The sequence below is a fragment of the Octopus bimaculoides genome, chromosome 20 (assembly GCF_046866305.1).
Source record: "Octopus bimaculoides isolate indiv1 chromosome 20, ASM4686630v1, whole genome shotgun sequence".
NCBI classification, from domain to species: Eukaryota; Metazoa; Mollusca; class Cephalopoda; order Octopoda; family Octopodidae; genus Octopus; species Octopus bimaculoides.
This window is the reverse complement of record NC_142947.1, coordinates 13,808,398-13,826,129: the sequence shown is the minus strand read 5'-3', so window position 1 is coordinate 13,826,129 and position 17,732 is coordinate 13,808,398. Positions and strand designations below refer to the sequence as shown.

The 17,732-nt window shown below is 33.2% G+C and overlaps 2 protein-coding genes across 3 annotated transcripts in view; one reads left to right on the top strand and one right to left on the bottom strand.

Moving 5' to 3' along the window:
- Positions 1-2,159, bottom strand: part of LOC106882429 (uncharacterized) — a 106,651-nt gene extending 104,492 nt beyond the window's left edge. Inside the window, exon 1 of the mRNA XM_052974919.2 lies at positions 2,034-2,159. The gene's annotated coding sequence lies outside the window, so the exon portion shown is untranslated. The remainder of the gene's footprint in view (positions 1-2,033) is intronic.
- Positions 2,160-2,378: 219 nt separating this feature from the next.
- The window catches only part of LOC106880848 (metallophosphoesterase 1), a 66,958-nt gene continuing 51,604 nt past the window's right edge, over positions 2,379-17,732 (top strand). The window contains exon 1 of one of the 2 annotated variants that reach the window (XM_014930994.3): positions 2,379-2,519. The gene's annotated coding sequence lies outside the window, so the exon portion shown is untranslated. Of the gene's footprint in view, positions 3,365-17,732 lie in introns of both variants that reach the window. The other variant, XM_052974920.2, reaches the window with a different exon arrangement.

Genomic DNA, 17,732 nt, shown 5'->3' with positions numbered 1-17,732 from the left:
GAACAAACTCAGTTCCATGAAGGGCACAAGACAACATTTTTCTTCTTATTAATTTCTTATTGAAAATCCTACATAAATGAGACCAAAATATGACCAATAATTCTTTTTCTTTGAATTATTGAAAAGAAAGATTATCAGAAACTACATAATATTAATGAAATATAAAGCTTTTGACCCTGGGTTTTCAAAAATTACTATCTTAAAGATCCAAAATGAGATACAGTTACAAATGGAGAGAAATGAAAGAAATAAAAAAAAAATGAATGAAGGAATAAATAAATAAATAATTAGAACATGGAAAGTAACGTTAAACAAGAAAAAAGGTGATACTTGTGTGTTTACTGAGACATTGAGACTGTAATTACATAAATAGCACAGTATAAAGTGATATGATTATCTTGGAAGAAAATTTATGAGAAAGAGAAAGAAAAAGAAAGAAAGAGAGAGAGAGAAGGAAAGAGGGAGAGATAGAGTGTGAGGGGGGCATTGCAAAGAACTGAGACCTACAGGAAAAAGAATTAGATTATAAAAGCAAGATGCAATCACGAGTGTTTCTCAGAGAAAAGCCATAGTACATACCTATAAGTTGTGTAACTATGGTAAAATGGAAAGGACAGAGTTGATGTTAATACAAAATAATAATTAAAAAAAAATAGCAAGTTCTTTAAGGTATATTTAATTGACATTTGAAGTTAGATGAGACTCAACTCAAGAGAATATATATATATATATATATATACACATATACATATATGCATACATATATATATGTGTGCGTGTGTGTGTGTATGTATGTATATATGTAGGTATGTATGGCAATGGAAATAATTAGAATTCGCTAAGTTGTTCAGTATAAAATGAATTACTTGACATGAGTTGTGAAGAGTAAGAGTTACTGAATAAAGGACAGGTATAGTTTAACAAATCGACACGCCCTGCCAAAGTTGGAGTGATTGAGGAAGCAACATTGGACGATAGTTGCACAGTTCGCATATAATTTACAAAGAATATAGATTTGGTAAAGATATTTCTTTCATAGAAATATATGATATTTAGCATCAGTGATGGTGCTGTTCTGTTGCTTCTTTTAAATTAGCAAGAAACAAACGGCAAATAGATCGTATAAAGACGTTTGTTTGAGAAAATAAAAGGCCACTATATAAAACCCACCCACATACAATTATATTCAATTCCAACCAGTTCCTCAAAATTTTCTGATATTTTGCTTCGATTAAAACACAAAACGTGTAATGATAAATGCTGGAAATATAAGAGAACACTGGAAATATAAGAGATTTATTGTATTTAAAGGGAAAGGTAGATTAAAAACACGAGTTAATGATGTGTGAAAGCTATAAAGTATTATTAAACGAGATTGAAAATGAAAGTTGAAGGAGGCACTGACAGTTGCAGACGACATATCCCCCACACATCGTTTTAGCATTGGTTTCACAACCACTTACTCAACTACATCCGCCACAGAAATCATAAGTAATGAAGGGCAAAGATGAACATTTAGTTCTTGTTTAAGGAAGCGAATTTAAGAAGAGAATTCACGATAGAGCTAATGGACACACGGCAAATGTATCAATGAAGACAGATCGAAGCTACATACATAGGTTAAAATAACAACTCGTTTTGCTAATGATAGGGCGAAATTTTAAATAAATACTTTTGTAAGATGAACACTGGTGTATATTTAATTGAAACAATATTGTTATTGCTAATTTTTTGCATAGATGCAACCCCATTGAAAGCAAAGGCAGTCAGTTCATCAATTATTTGTTGCTCGTAAAATGGGTGACAGCAAATCAGATAATAAAAGCAGATACCTCATAAAGTCTCTATAAGAAAATATGAAGATTTAATAGAAGAAATTATTATTAAAAATTGCCAACTCTTTCCTCAGATAAATATAGCGTTAAAATGGCTATCCTGAAGAACTGTTTGAAAACGAAAGTAGAAAACGGGGTAAATAATTAATAAATGCATTATTGAAAGAAAAATAAGAAAGAATTAAATTATGAAATTACCTTAGATGCTGCAATTAGAAGTATCAAAAAGGTAAAACTTTAGAAGCAATCACTCTGTAAGGAGTCTAAGCGATAAGGACGTTGAAATGAATGGGAAGAAGTGAGAACCATAAATTTATCCACCTCAAATTATATGTAGTAGGGGAGGCTTTATTTTGGGTTTTATATGCATATCATTCAACAGTTATTATTTTATGTCTCTTTATTACCGAAAAGTTGATTATACGTTCAGTATGTAAAATAAGAATAAATGTTAAGTTTTCTCCTTTTCATTTCCTATAAAAGATACCAAACGTAAGTATCCACTATCCTGACACCCCTCCACTTTTCCAAATCCACTGCTTGCTTAACGCTAAGTTTTGGGATTTAGTGTGAAAATGAACTGCTCCAACGAGAGATCACGAGACTTGATAAATGGTCGAAGACCATCGTAAGCAGACGCACGGAAGTGACTTGTAGCATTACTTGTTTCCACTGGCGATATAGGTAGGTAGAATAAACAATGATTTAGTTAAATTTTGGTCTCTTCATTTTCTATCGATGAGTTACTTCCCTCTATCTATCAAAGAAGCATTTTTTTTTTTATATGTATATAAATATATAGAAACATTTGATCTAGAGAAAGAAACCGCTACAGATTAAATATTTTGATGCAGTCAGTGTTTCTTTTCCTTCGAAAGGGTTGCTGGGATTCTAACTAAAGGGAGAGAGACTGAGTGAGTGAGAGAGAGAGAGAAAGAGAGAGGCAACGTGCGTGTTAGTTAGAGATAGATAGATAGATGAATAGAGAGGGAGGGAGGGAGAGATGCGTGTACTATTTTCTACGACTGTAAACAGGTCATCGAACGAAAGTTACATGAAATTAATTAAATAATATTAATAATGAAAGAAAATACGATCTACCGGCGAGAAATGTTTTTATTTTATTTTTGTTTTTAGAAGAAATGAATGAGAAGATGTGAATCACGCAAGAGGACAATCAAGTAAACAGAAATTAATGTTCATTAGAGAGATGATAGATTTTTTAAAATTAATATACAGAAAAAAACAAAGGAAACTGTATACAAAATGTGTGTGATTCTCATGTAGTTGAAAGACAAAATAAAAAGGGATATAATTAGCGAGGGACGTGGATGAAATAGAGTGGGACAGATAAAGCGTGGAGAAGAAGAAAAGGTAAAGAGAAAGTATTAGAGAGGTAGATTCGCTCTTCAGTGTTTATTCTGTTGCGCCACTTAACAATAGGTTTGCTTGAACTTTAGCTTCTGCTCGATCGCCAGAATATTTGCCGTTTACAATTATCCGTAATATCTGACGACTGTTATTTTTTGGTGAGTGTTTAGTTTTGTTTCACATTTTTCTGTTTGTATTTCTAATGTTAGCCAATTTTGCTTTAATGAAAAATAGCAATCTATGATAAACATTTCTCTTCTGATTGCTGAGCAATATTGCAATATTCACGTGGTTGCGCTGCTGGAATATAAATATTTATATATGAGCATATTGTGTTTAGTTTACAAAATAGATATTCAGAAAACGATGAAGGAAAACAAAAAAAAAACAAAGACAAAAAAAGACAATCTCCCAGTAAATAAATGATTAAAATAGAGGCATGCACACACTTCATTCAATTATATACCATGCCTAGGGTAATCTGCTTTTCCTTTTAAAATTCCTTAGAAGAGAAAGTAAAACAAACAAACAAACGCAATAGAATTTTATGTTAGTAGATGAGTTGTAAGTCATTTTTATTATAATTATCACTTTCTTTGTATAACTGTGGCTCTGGACATCTTTAAATTCAGGAAAAATATACGACTGATATGCAATTGTTTCGAACGTGTGCAAATACTATATAGATGATAGATATTAATCGAATGGACACCACTATGTGTTATAGGTATATGTTTGAACGAGTAAAATTCATAATCAGTATCGATGAGTACATGACTCACACACAAACACACATATGTGATATTTTGTCACAAATAAAAAGGTTCAACTGTTTATATTTTTAACCTGTGGCTAGGCTATATTCCTCAAAGTCTGGATGATTATTTTTATTATACTTTGTTTAATCAAAGATAATTAGTATACCGATCTGAAGGTAAATTGTTTATATAAATAACTTAATGTTTCATAAATGACATCAACTATTATTATTCATTCATACCAAATATCACAGATTCTGCTAACAGTATTATTCTTTTCTTCTGACCTCGTTTATTGTTTTTCTAAAGTTCAAAGTGATTTTCGGTTTTAATGTTTGCATATATGGTATGATCGGAACAGGTATTGGTTTATTATGATATATTGTGCGGCACTTAGTCTTACTTTACAATTTTCCATTCTGTTTATAGTTTAAACATACGACAGCATCTCAGCAATCTTTATTTCTTTTTACAGATTATTGTAGGATGTTCGATAATTTCTAATATCATCAGCTTCGTTTCTCAAGTACTTTGCCAGTATAAAGTAGTCATTGTAATAATCAGGCATGAAATGAGCAATAAATAGTTTGATATTATAATGACATCAGATTAGATATGCATGTGGAAATAAACACGGTTGCTGGACAGACATTATTATTATTAATTATTATTATTATTATTAGTTGTTATAATTTTGTATTGGAATAGTGTGTTTTTTGTTTTGTTTAAATCTTAGTTACATCTAAGATATTTTATAAGAGGTAATAAGCCGCCCCAGGTACGTGTATTTTATCGACCCCTGTAAAGATGTCAGACTAAGATGTGATCAGCCAAGGGCAAAACTCAGAAGACTATCATCGTCATTGTTATTTAACGTTCACTTTTCCACGCTTTCATGGGTCAGACGGAGTTTGAGGTAGATTTTCTAAAGCCGGGTGTCCTTCCTGTAGCTAACCCTCACCTGTTTCCAAGCACCCATGGCCAGACATGTTTTTCACGGAAGAGTGAAAACGAACAATCTCGCTCATATGACGATGACGCTCATTTACGATCATCACGTGATGTCTAGACAAGGGTACACACACACACATATACATAAATGTCTGTGTGTGTGTATTCAGATTCCATCTACCAAAGCCACTCACAAGGCTTTGGTTGGCCTGGGGCTGTAGTAGACACCTGCCTAAGTTGCTGCACTGTGGAACTAAACCCAACGCCATAGAGTTAGGAAGGAAGCTTCTCAAACTTATCGTCACGCCTATGCCTCATATATCACATCATCAGCCTAATCGTTTAACGTCCACTTTCCATGCTGGCATGGGTTGGATGATTTTATAGGAGCTTGCAAACCAGAAAACTGCCAAACTCTAGTGTCTGGTTTGGGCAACTTCTATGGCTGGATGTCCTTCCTAACGCCTATATATACATATATATATATATATATATATATATAATTATTGTCATCATCATTTATAGCAGTGGTTCCCAAAGTGGGCAGTACTGCCCCCTTGGGGGCGGTGGAAAGGGTGGGTGTGTTGATGAAAAGTGGGATGACAATGGGGTGGCCAAAATGGGGTGATAGATGTAAAAAAAAATATATTAATAGTTTAATTAGTTTTAAGTTTCATTTGTGAAATACAGTTGTTTTGAATTTGCTGTAGAAAGTGGACTATATTTGTGGTGGAGAGGGTGAAGGGGCACTAGGAATGTGGCCTGGATGCCAAGAGGGCAGTAGCCTGAAAAGGTTTGGGAACCACTGATTTATATGTGAAGGTTCCCTCCTTCCAGTTCATTCATAAAATTCTTGGAAAGTGTGTTGAATAGCAGTGAGAAATTTTTGTAAATTGTATATGTGATGGCTGATGGTCCTGGAGTGAATCCTGCCTGAGCATGAGTGAAGTTTTGAGTGTTGGCAATAGGAAAGGACAGTTTCCTCCTATCCCAGGGGAATAGCATTACCGGAGGATACTGTGTACCATTGCTGTTCTGCTCTTCCTTGAAACACCAGCCTCTCTCGTTTTGATTTCCTAAGGGTTAGGGTTAGGGTTAGCTGCGAACTAGAAATATGCAGACAGATTTATGCATATATATCTTGGTTTGGCTTCGCGTATGAAGATTTAAGGTGGAGAGTGTTCCAGGCTTGCTGATGCCTGAAGAGTCCATTTTGAGATTAATAGGCTTGGCTATAGAGGCTGCATGGAAAGGAGGGGGAGCTGATCAGGGTATGTTGTAGTGTCCTTGTTTTTCTTTCTTTTTCTCTTGTCTGCAAGGGTGGTTCTGTGGGTATCTTCAAAGGAGGCTGTTGCCTGGAGGACAATGAGATGCCAGGTTCCACTGTCAGTAGCAAGAACAGACTACTGGTGGTGATCAAAATGGCAGGCTCTGAGAGATTTCTTTAGGGTGTCCTTGTACTTCTTCTTTGGTGCTATCATGATGACCAGGGGTGAGTTTGCCATACAACATGATCTTGGAAAGTTGATGGTCCTCTATCCTAATGATCTGTCCTGCCTAGTGTAGCTGTGTCTCCAGCAGAGTTGCTTTGATGTGGTGACCTTTGCCTGCTCTAAATCCTTGATGTTAGTCACAAAGTTAGTTACTCCAGTGGATGCTGAGGATGATGCAAAGGCAGCGCTGATGGCATTGCTTAAGAAATCATAGGTGGTGCTAATAAATGACCCACAATTCTGAGCCATAGAAGAGGGTGGTAAGAATGACAGCTCTGTATGGAGTAGTCATTGGTTGATATTTATGGATTATAGCTTATTTTAGGTGTGAAAGGTATTAGTTTTTACTAATAATGGGAAGACTAGGGGTAGGGGAATGTTATACAATAGATAGGTTGAACAAAGAAAGAGGAAGGACTGGGGTTTCACCAATATATGCCATGAGTTTATTCAGTAGTGTTGTAAACAACTTTCTTGTATTAACATTTGCATTGTAGGTCACCATTGACAAATGGGAAATGTCTGACTGCTTCCTATCTATCTATCTATCTATCTATCTATATATATAAAAATGAGAATGTGTGTCTGTCTGTCTGTCGGTCTGTCTGTCTGTCTGTGTGAATCCCTAAAACTCGAGAACTACGCAACCAATTTCATTCAAATTTTACACATGCCTTACTTAGGGTTCCAGTTGTGTTTTAGTCAAAAAAAAATTATTAACTTCTTGCAGAGTTCGAGCACACGGCAACATAATATCTCCTCCACTATTTAAGTATCACGTGTCAAAAGTGAAACAAAAACACTCATGTCAAATACTTTCACTTTAAAAATGAAACTATTCCACTAACTGAAACAATCACATTTCGATACTGTAGTGACAGATACTTTCACAGAGAGAGAAAGAGAGAGAGAGAGAGAGATGTATATGTATACATATACATGTATATGTACACCATTTCGATACTGTAATGACAGATACTTTCAGAGAGAGAAAGAGAGAGAGAGAGAGAGAGAGAGAGATGTATATGTATACATATAGATGTACACGTATATGTATATATATACATACATGTATATGTATACATATGTGTAGATGTATTTATATATATAGATGTACATGTAATATGTACACATATATACATATATACATGCATACAGATATCTATATATATATACACCCATCACACACACATACACATGCACACAAACACACACATTAGTCATTTGTTTTCTTATCCAAAACTACGTCAAAAGTACTGAATGGATCTTTATGAAATTTGGAAATTATATTCTTTGCATAACAGCCATAACTCCCATGAAAATTCATATATTTTTGATGTTGATGAAATTTTAACCTGAACATAACAGATGAGCATTATTTAGAAAATGATGTCACACGTTATCGAGGCTACCATTCTTTCTGGATGTGCAAAAGGGGATGACGTCTTTATTCCAAGAATTCCTCTTACTCCATCAGGAGCAGACATTCCTTTTACATTCAGAAGACTACAATTCCCCCTTCGTGTGACTTTTGCCATGTCCATAAACAAATATCAGGGTCAAACACTGTCTGTAGCTGGTCTTCTCTTGGAAGAGCCCTGCTTCTCACATGGACAACTGTATGTTGGCTGCTCAAGAGTGGGCAGCAACAAAAGACCTATTTGTATATGCTCCACAAGGGAAAACAAGGAACATAGTTTACAATGAGGTGTTATAATCACAACAGCAAGAAAGTATGTACATGATCACCTTCTTTTACGAAACTTCATTGACTTTCATATATTTATATTGATATACATATATATACGTGTGTGTATATACATCTCTATATATAAAGATGATGCGTACTCTAGACGGCGTTTTTAGATTTCATTATTCTCTTTAACTCGGGCAACGCCGGGTATTTCTGCTAGTCTATTATATTTGTTTGCATCCTTGTAAAAAAAAGTATAACTAAAGTAGAGTCTATTGGGCCATACAGCATAAAAATAATTAAATTCAGTTATGGAGATTTACATGTTTGAGAAGTTTATGGATTTAAAATGTCACAGTGAACTATAAGTATGCAGCCTACATGTAGAGATTATTTCTATTGTGTAACCATCCTTTAGAAAATAGTATCTCATAATATTCTAACACGTTGGCACAATTGTTTTGTTTTGTTTCTGTGGTTTGGTCCTTGATGAAAATTTCATGGTAGAGTCTTTCAACTTCCACATGTATTTTGATATAGCGGTACAATTATGCTGTTTAACCCTTTAGTGTTCAGATTAATCCATTCATGTCAGCATGTTGTTTTTCTTTATATTTTGTACATCACCAACAGTACATCAGAATCGCTAATTGCTGATGCTGTATCATTAAAAACTAAGATACACTCTTCTCTTCAAATGTTGAAAAAAACCAAGAAGTTTCAAAAATTTCACCATATTTTTACTTGAATAAAGATGGGAAAGGCTTTATCTCGCATTATCTCAAAGTTATGAGAATTCAATAATATGGTTTATTTATTTTTTTTTGAGCGATTTTGTAGCGAAATCAGATACGGCTGGATTTGGCTGGTTCAAACAAATAAAGGGGAATAATTTTCGGCTGGTTGTAGCTGGTCTAAACACTAAAGGGTTAAAATCCATAAAGGTTTGAGAACATGAATTAGTTTGTACTGCAGCCTTGTAGACAAATTCTTTAGTCAGACATTGTACTTTGAGGGACATACATAGCTATTGGTGCAATTGTAGTTATATGTAGAGCTTGCATTGTTCAGGTGAATATTTCTTTTTAGTTTGGTTGCTCGTAAAGAGGTGATTATTTATGCAAAATAGTGCATGGTTCAAGAGAATTTAATCTATTTCTGTTGGATATGTAATATTTGTGGTGTTAAAAATGTTTATCTAGAAGTTTAGCCCTTTCCTATTATTCATTCACAATGTTTTGAATTAATCATGCATTATTTTGTAGCTTTGAGATTTCAACGATGTGACTCTTTATTTTAGGATGATATTGTAGGGTAGGTTGAGAGGCCAGTTTGAACATAAAACAGGTAGAATATTTGGGCTGGATATGACTGGTTTAAATGCTAAAGGGTTAATAAAAAAAATTTAACCATTTGGAGGAAAATTCAATGATTGAAACGTGCATTATACCGAATATTTGCATTTAAATTATTCAATGTGAAAATTTAAATTAATGATTAATCGATAAAGATAATACATAAATACTGTCGTTATCAAAATTTGTTAACATAAATTGAAAGGAATAAACATTTCTGTTCCTGAAATAATGAATTACATATATGAACTGTATACATTTTGACTAAAAGAATGAAGGTATTTAATAAATGGAAGTATTTAAGCAGAAGCATTCTACAATAGACGTGTTTAAATTCTGCAGTATGTCTGTTATATCCTTCCTTCCTGAAGGTTGATGTCACAGATTATGTGTCTTGCCTAGTAAAGTTCAAAGGTCATTTTCAACTGGTAAAGTTCAAATGTCATTTTCAGATTACTTTTCGTTTTCTTCAGGATGTGGGAATATTTGTGTATACATACAAAATATAGGGCTACACATGTTTTTATGTATATATAAGTAGATGTCTATATATTTGTGTGTGTTTTATATGTGTGTGTGTGTGTGTGTGTATATATATATATATATATATATATATATATGTGTGTATATAGATAGATACATATACAAATATATATCTATATACATACATGTATATATTTAGATATGTGTGTGTATTTTTGGTTATATATATATATATATATATATACAATTTAAAAATAGGATAAAATCTTTATAATAATTTATCAAGTAGTTAGCGTGAAAAACCTCATAAGGGAAAAATTTATTAATTATTCCCTTTAAATATATTTATTTATATTAAGAGTATTACTATACATAAATGTATAGCGTGAGGCATTTATGTATAGTAATGCCCTTAGTATAAATTATATATATATATATATATATTTATATGTATGTATTTCTTTTATTCTTTTACTTGTTTTAGTCACTGTACTGCAGACATGCTGGAGCACCCTTTTGAAGGGTGAAGTCAATCAAATCAGCTTCAGTACTTCTGTTGTCTCTGTTTGCCAAACTATTAAGCTATTTGGCCTTAAAAAATATATATGAAGCCCAGTTGTCAAGCAATGAGAAAGAAGGGACACTATAAATATATTTTTCCAGGTTTTTAGCCTCATGTGAGCTATATATATATTTGTGAACCAAGTTATTTTTTGTATAAGAACACGTGTTCCATAACCTTGTAGCTTGATCCAATGTGTGTGTCTGCATGTGTGTGTGCGTTTGCTCTATTTAAAATAATGGTATAATAAAATATAGTTTTCATTTTATTGATTAACAGGTACTAGCACACAGCAGGTGTGTCTATGTACATGTGTATACCTTTCTATCTTTCCCTGTGAGTGTGTGCATGTGTGCACACGTGCACACACACATAACACCATAAACACTAATTTATTAATTTCTTCAAGTGTGTCAGCTCAGCTGAAGATGGATTTTGCCAGCATATGCATTCCCTGTTACCATATACTATATGTGCATTTTGTTGATGGGAATTGTGAATAAAGCCATTTCATAATGTGTATGTGAGTGTGTTGATGTTCTTTATGTTATGTCTCTTTATGTCTTCTAACTGAAATAGCTCAGCAAACAAGTTGTCTGATGAAACAAGTGCAAAACTGAAGTAAGTATTGGGTGTGCCATGATCTCCTAAACTCTTGAGAGTGGTACCCCAATAAAGCTGCACTCCAGTGACTGAAACAGTAATTGTGTGTGCATGTGTGTATGTATATATATATATATATATATATATGTATATATACATATATATACAATCATCATCATTTAATGTTTGTTTATGCTGGCTTGGGTTGGATTAATTACCATGATAGATTGCTAGCCACTACACATTCTTTTTCTCTCTCCTTGTTTCTTTCTGTGTTCCTTTCTGTGGAAGAGCGTAGGCTCGAAACCTTAAAGACCTTTTCACTTCCCGAGCATTATACTAATACATCTGTTTGTTGTCTACACCACCTGTCTTCATCTTTTGCTTTTTTTGTGAATTCTTCCCCTATATATTTATACACACACACACACACACACACAGTAGCCAACAAGGGAACTAGAGTTGCTAAAATAACAGCCAAATTTCATTCAAATCACATTATGATTTTGGGATTTTAGAAAAAAGGATTTATAGGAAAATGTAATAAACACAGTAAATGTCTGCTTGATGAAAGCTGATCTGGAGCTCATGTACACTTGGAGTATGTGTGCTTGTGTGTGTGTCTGTGTGTATATTTGAAAATGTGTATATATCATCATCATCATCATCATTGTTTTAGTGTCCATTTTCTGTGTTATTTTTCTGAAACAAGAATGTTGTTCACAGTGACTTTGAAGTTTTGGCCAGATAAGCCATTGTTAGATTGTGATGCATTAGATTAGTCTTGCTTTTATATAGTCTCTATTGAGTTACACTCTTCCTTGGGTGGAGTCGTAATTAGGTTTTTTGAGTGTTATGGAGAAAATTTTATCAAGTTTGGAGTTGTGTTATTGTTTAGAATTTATTCATGTATGTAGAACTTAATAAACAACTGTGTAAGTGTTCCTCTTTTTTAGGTAAGCACAAAGTGTGACAGTGTTTTTGTTGCTTTTGGTATTATTGGATTTAATCCTTTTGCTTTGATAATATAAAGGTGAAAGGTACAAAGTTCAGTATTTAAGCCCTTAATAATTGGATGTGCCAACTTTTTTTCCAAAGGGATGTAGGCAGGTGGTAAGTTTTGGTTGGTCATTTCTTTACTTGGTTTTAAGGTGTTTCTTGTTTTTATTTGTGTGGTAGGGGTTATTTGTTAGGTATATCATGGCTTTGTTAGTATAGAAAATTGTTCCTCGTGTACTTTGATGTTCACAAGAGTATTTGGGAAAAGGTTGTTTGTCTATATATTTCTCTCTGTGTGTTCATTGTTCTGTAAACAATTTGATTGATATATAGGAATTTTATGAAGATAGAGTGTGTTTGCTGTTTGTTTCTAAAAATTCTTCAAAATCTGTTTTAGATATTTACTGTTTGTTTATAAATATTCTTCAAATTCTGTTCTAGATATATGCTGATATAGATGTGTATATATTCATGTATAAAAATATATTTTTGTTCCCATGTTTTTATATATGAATATATCCACACCTATATCAGCCCCACTTTAAAGTATATATATTTATATATAGGGTGCATGGCTCAGTGGTTAGAGCGTCAGGCTTAAAATCATGAGGTAGTGAGTTTGAATTCTGGATCAAGCTGTGTATTATGTTCTTGAGTAAGACACTTTATTTCACATTGCTCCAGTTCACTCAGCTGTAGAAATGAGTTGCGACATCACTGGTGCCAACCTGTATTAGCCTTTGCCTTTCCCTTGGATGACAATGGTGGCACGGAAAGGAGAGGCTGTTATATGACTGGAGTGGGGTCGTTATTTCACTTACTTTACATATATATATATATATATATATATATATGCAGCAACCCCAGGTCCAGTGTCTCCCACCTACCCTACAAGGTCATTCCAAAAATAAAGAATTATATCTTTGAAATCTGAAAACTACCAAATAATCCCTGATTATGTATGTGTGTGTATACACACACACATATACACAATCACCCACAATCCTTTATCTGAAAACCTCCAAAATACAAAATTTTCAAGAATAAAAGAAGCACCAGAAATGGAAAAATTCCAGAAAGCACTCTGAAAGTCTCTTGGAAATGTACAGCCTTTGAGAGTGACAATATGAATAAAAAAGCATTACATTTGACAAATCTGAATGTTAAAGAGTTAAAACAGGACAAACTTTGAAGTTTAAAACTGAAATTAATGAACAAGGGTTTAAAAATAAATTGAAAAAGAAAGACGGAAAATTGCATGGAACCAAATATGATGATCTTGTATATTGATGGAATAGATACATCTATTCTGTTGTGATAATATATGCCACCTAATGGACGGATGATCATAAACAGGCGAAAATCTCTCATAACGAACTGAATATGGATGGTAACTGTGAATATTCACAAGGCTGGTTACGAAAATCTAAAAGGCATGGTATTAAATATTTAAAGATTTGTCGTGATAATCTGTCTGCTGATTATGAGTTTGTTTGGAAATTCGTGGATGAATTTACTATAATTACTGCTGGTAAAACGTGAACAACAAAGCAAGTGTATAGTGAAGGCGAAACATCATTGCTCTGGCGTTATTACCCTTGGAAAACAAGGTGGCGGGCTGGCAGAATTGTTAGCACACAGGGCGAAATGCTTATCAGTGTTTCACCAATCATTATGTTCTGAGTTCAAATTCCACCAAGGTCAATTATGCCTTTCATCCTTTCGGGGTCGATAAATTAAGTACCAGTTGAGTACTGGGGTCAGTGTTATTGAGTCATATATATATATATATATATATATATATATATATATATATATATATTTATATAACCATATGCTTGCACTTATATAGATATATATATGCCAGTCATGGCCCATGCATATGTATAGATTTATACATACATGTAGCACTTCTACACATAAATGTGCACATAAATACACATACGTAAACATATATACTTACATGTAGATATATGAACATACTTACTCAAATGTACAATATAAATGGGTGTAAAGAGTGATACATGTAAGTGTAAATGCTATAATCAAAATATATGTATAGATAGAAAAGTAAAAATAGATTCAGACGTGTGTATTTATCTATGTGAATTATTCTATGAGAATTGACAGGGGTGACGATGAAGTATCTGTGTTTGGTAGGATAGGGTGGAGATTGTTTATATAAGTCCTGATAGGTATAGATTGTTTATATAAAGCCTGATATTAATGACTAAAATGGACAGACAGGTCAGAGATAGGGTTATAGTGAAACCTGTACAAATCTGCTAAAAAACATACTGTGGTTATTTGTGAGTGTTATGTATGTTAAGAAGCTTGCTTCCTAACCACATGGTTCCAGGTTCAGTCCCACTGTGTGGCACCTTAGACTAGTGTCTTCCATATAGCCTTGGACCAATCAAAGCCTTGTAAGTGAATTTGGTTGATGGAAACTGAAAGAAGCCTGTCATATATGTGTGTGTATGTCCATCACTGCTTGACAATTGGTGTTGTCATGTTTATATCCCTGTAACTTAGCAGTTTGGCAAAACAGACCGATAGAATTAGTACTAAGCTTAAGAAATAAGTCCTGGGGTTGATTTGTTCAACTAAAACTCTTCAAGGTGGTGCTTTGCAGCCTCATGGTTTCGGGCTCAGCCCCACTGTGCAGCACCCCGCTTTCCACATAACTGCTGGCATTGTGCCAAAATTTGAAACCAGTATTAGAGCTGACATTGAAACTAAATGGTGGACTCTACCATATAAACTTTCTTTATCAGGTATTTGTAGACTTAGAAGTAACTGTCTGGCTATGTATTGTATTTCAGCTGAATCCACTTCAGCTTTAGGTTTCATAAAATCATGCAACACAGTTAAATGTTTCCTTATCAGAAGATATACAGGAAATCTTTTCACTGATAGTCCTCACAATGGTAGTGGAGAGATTAGAGACTTTGTGACTATACTGATTTATTTTGTTAAGTTTACTGAAGGTCCATAAAATCCTGAAACTAAATTAATGGTAATATTGATTTGCATTTGCACTCTCAGCGATTCTATGATCAAAGCTTCTGAAAGAATTAAATCTTTCCTAATCCTATCTAATTAACAACAGTGTCTATGGTTAAAATTTAATCTGTCATCTCTGTACAGACTTAGCTCTATCGAATTACATTTACTGTGGACAATATTTTAAATGAATAACCCAATTAATTAGAAACTTCAGCTCCGTCAAAACAACTGATAAAGAAGAATGGTATAGTTCTGCAATATCCCATTTAACTCGTAAGTCACTAAAGGAAAGAAGATATTTTCTGGCATGCATAATGACATCAATGTCTAAATCACTAATAATGGTAAATGTATATCTGAAAGCTAACACTCTCATTAGGATTCAGTGATAGAAAGGTAAAACTCCATAATGTCAAATTGTGTAAATTTACAGTTATGTTTGTCATGTATTGTTATTGGACTAATCAGTTACTGATGAACTAACTATTACTCCGATGAGGAAGTTTAAACAATTATTGATCAAACAACTATTGATATTGTTGTTTAAAGTCATTATGGGTGGCAGTTAGAGTTGAACAAATAGCCAAGAAATTTTTTTAAAATGTTTACACTACAATGGATTAGATAACACTAAAGATGGACTTCTCTGAAATCAGCAGTGGCCTATGAATAACTCACAATAATGACTGAGATATAGATGACGGCAGAGCTGAATGTGTTAAAAGATGAATTCTTCAGCTATTTGTGGCACTCTTTGAGAAACATATTTCTGTTCAGAAATTAATCTTAAAATAGAAAGATGGAGAAATTTTCTTTATTTTCTATTGACTCTGTTCCTCACATACACAATCTCTGTGTGAATATTATGGGCTTGTCAGTATACAGCTGGTCTCTATAGTATATATTGTATATCGTTGTAGATCAGTGGGATGCACAGGTAGTTGGGAATTGGTAATACCTCTGAAATGCCTGTACAGATTCTTAGAATGCAAACCACTTCTGTGGATGGGTTGAGGTGAACCTATCTAATAGCAGTGTACTAAATTTTGTTAATGCACAACTATTTTATTCAGATAAGTTATTAATCCAAAATAAATATTTGGTATTCTTTTACTTGTTTGAGTCATTTGACTGTGGCCATACTGGAGCACCGCCTTAAAGGGGTTTTTTTTTTTTTTAGTTGAAGAAATTGACCCCTGGACTTATTCTTTGTAAGTCTAGTACTTATTCTATCAGTCTCTTTTTCCAAACTAAGTTTCAGTGACATAAACACACCAACATTGGTTGTCAAGTGATGGTGGGAGGGGGGGGGGAACAAAGACACACACTATAAATATATACTTATATATATATATATATATATATATATATATATATGTATATATATATATGTATATATATATATATATTATGAAGGAAAGTATTTTGTTTTTGGATTTGGTTTGCAAGATTCTTTATGTGAGTTCATGTGTTGAAGCATATTCTGTTGTGTCTGGGGAAAGTCATTTTCTTGTTGTGCCTTATAATTTAACACACTTACCAGTAAAATTTCCACGAAAATTTTAGGAAAATAAAAATAAGGAATAAGTGGAAATTTTACCGGTGAGTGTGTGAAATTATAAGGCACAAAAAGAAAATGACTCTCCTCAGACACAACAGAAGGAAAGTATATTTTAGATGAATAAAGAACTTTGTTTATCTTGATATAAAGTTGTTGAACCATCCAATGCTTGCACAAATGTTTTCCTTGTCATCTGTTTGTCTCGAAAATACTTTTAGCTTTATCTTGAATTGTTGGTGATCTTGTAGGTGCACTATTTCTTCTCTGCTCTTCCTTTTAAAACATTAACAGTTTCTCCATTTCCTGAATAATGTTTTGAAGATTCTTTGTAAACACCCACTGCATGGCGGCCGAACCTTTTACTTCCTCTCAGACTCCTTTCCTTGTTCTTAAGAATATTGGAAATCGTTAAATGGAGCAACTGCAGATTTCATCGAATAACATTTGCTTTCCCTGTCTCTCCACCCCTCTTTTATTTTGGCTGTGTATTTTCATTTTAACTTCCAAAATCAAGTGGCTTCTGTTTCTTGTCTAGTGTATTAGTAGCTGGAGAAATCTTCCTTTCATACCAATAGTCGTGGGTGGTGAATCTGTAGAATGCGAACAAGACACTTGTGATGTGCTTGCTGAAGTGTAACTGATGCTGAGAAATAACACGAATGCTACTGCTGCTGCTGCATAATGGCTCGCATACAGTGTGTAGGAATATTGAAATTTTTCTTTTGTTTTTCTGCATGGTCAAAACTGGTCGAGGATGTAAGTTGCATAGGTTATAAGTTGAGGAGTGTGTGTGCATACACAGCACATGCATGCGTCCAGACACACACATTATATTTATATATATATATATGAATATTTGAATATATATATATGAATATATGAATATTTGAATATATATATATGAATATATATATATATATGAATATATGAATATACATATATATATATGAATATATGAATATATATATATGTATCAATATATGAATATATATATATATCAATATATGAATATATATGTATATGAATATATATATATGTATATATATATGAATATATATA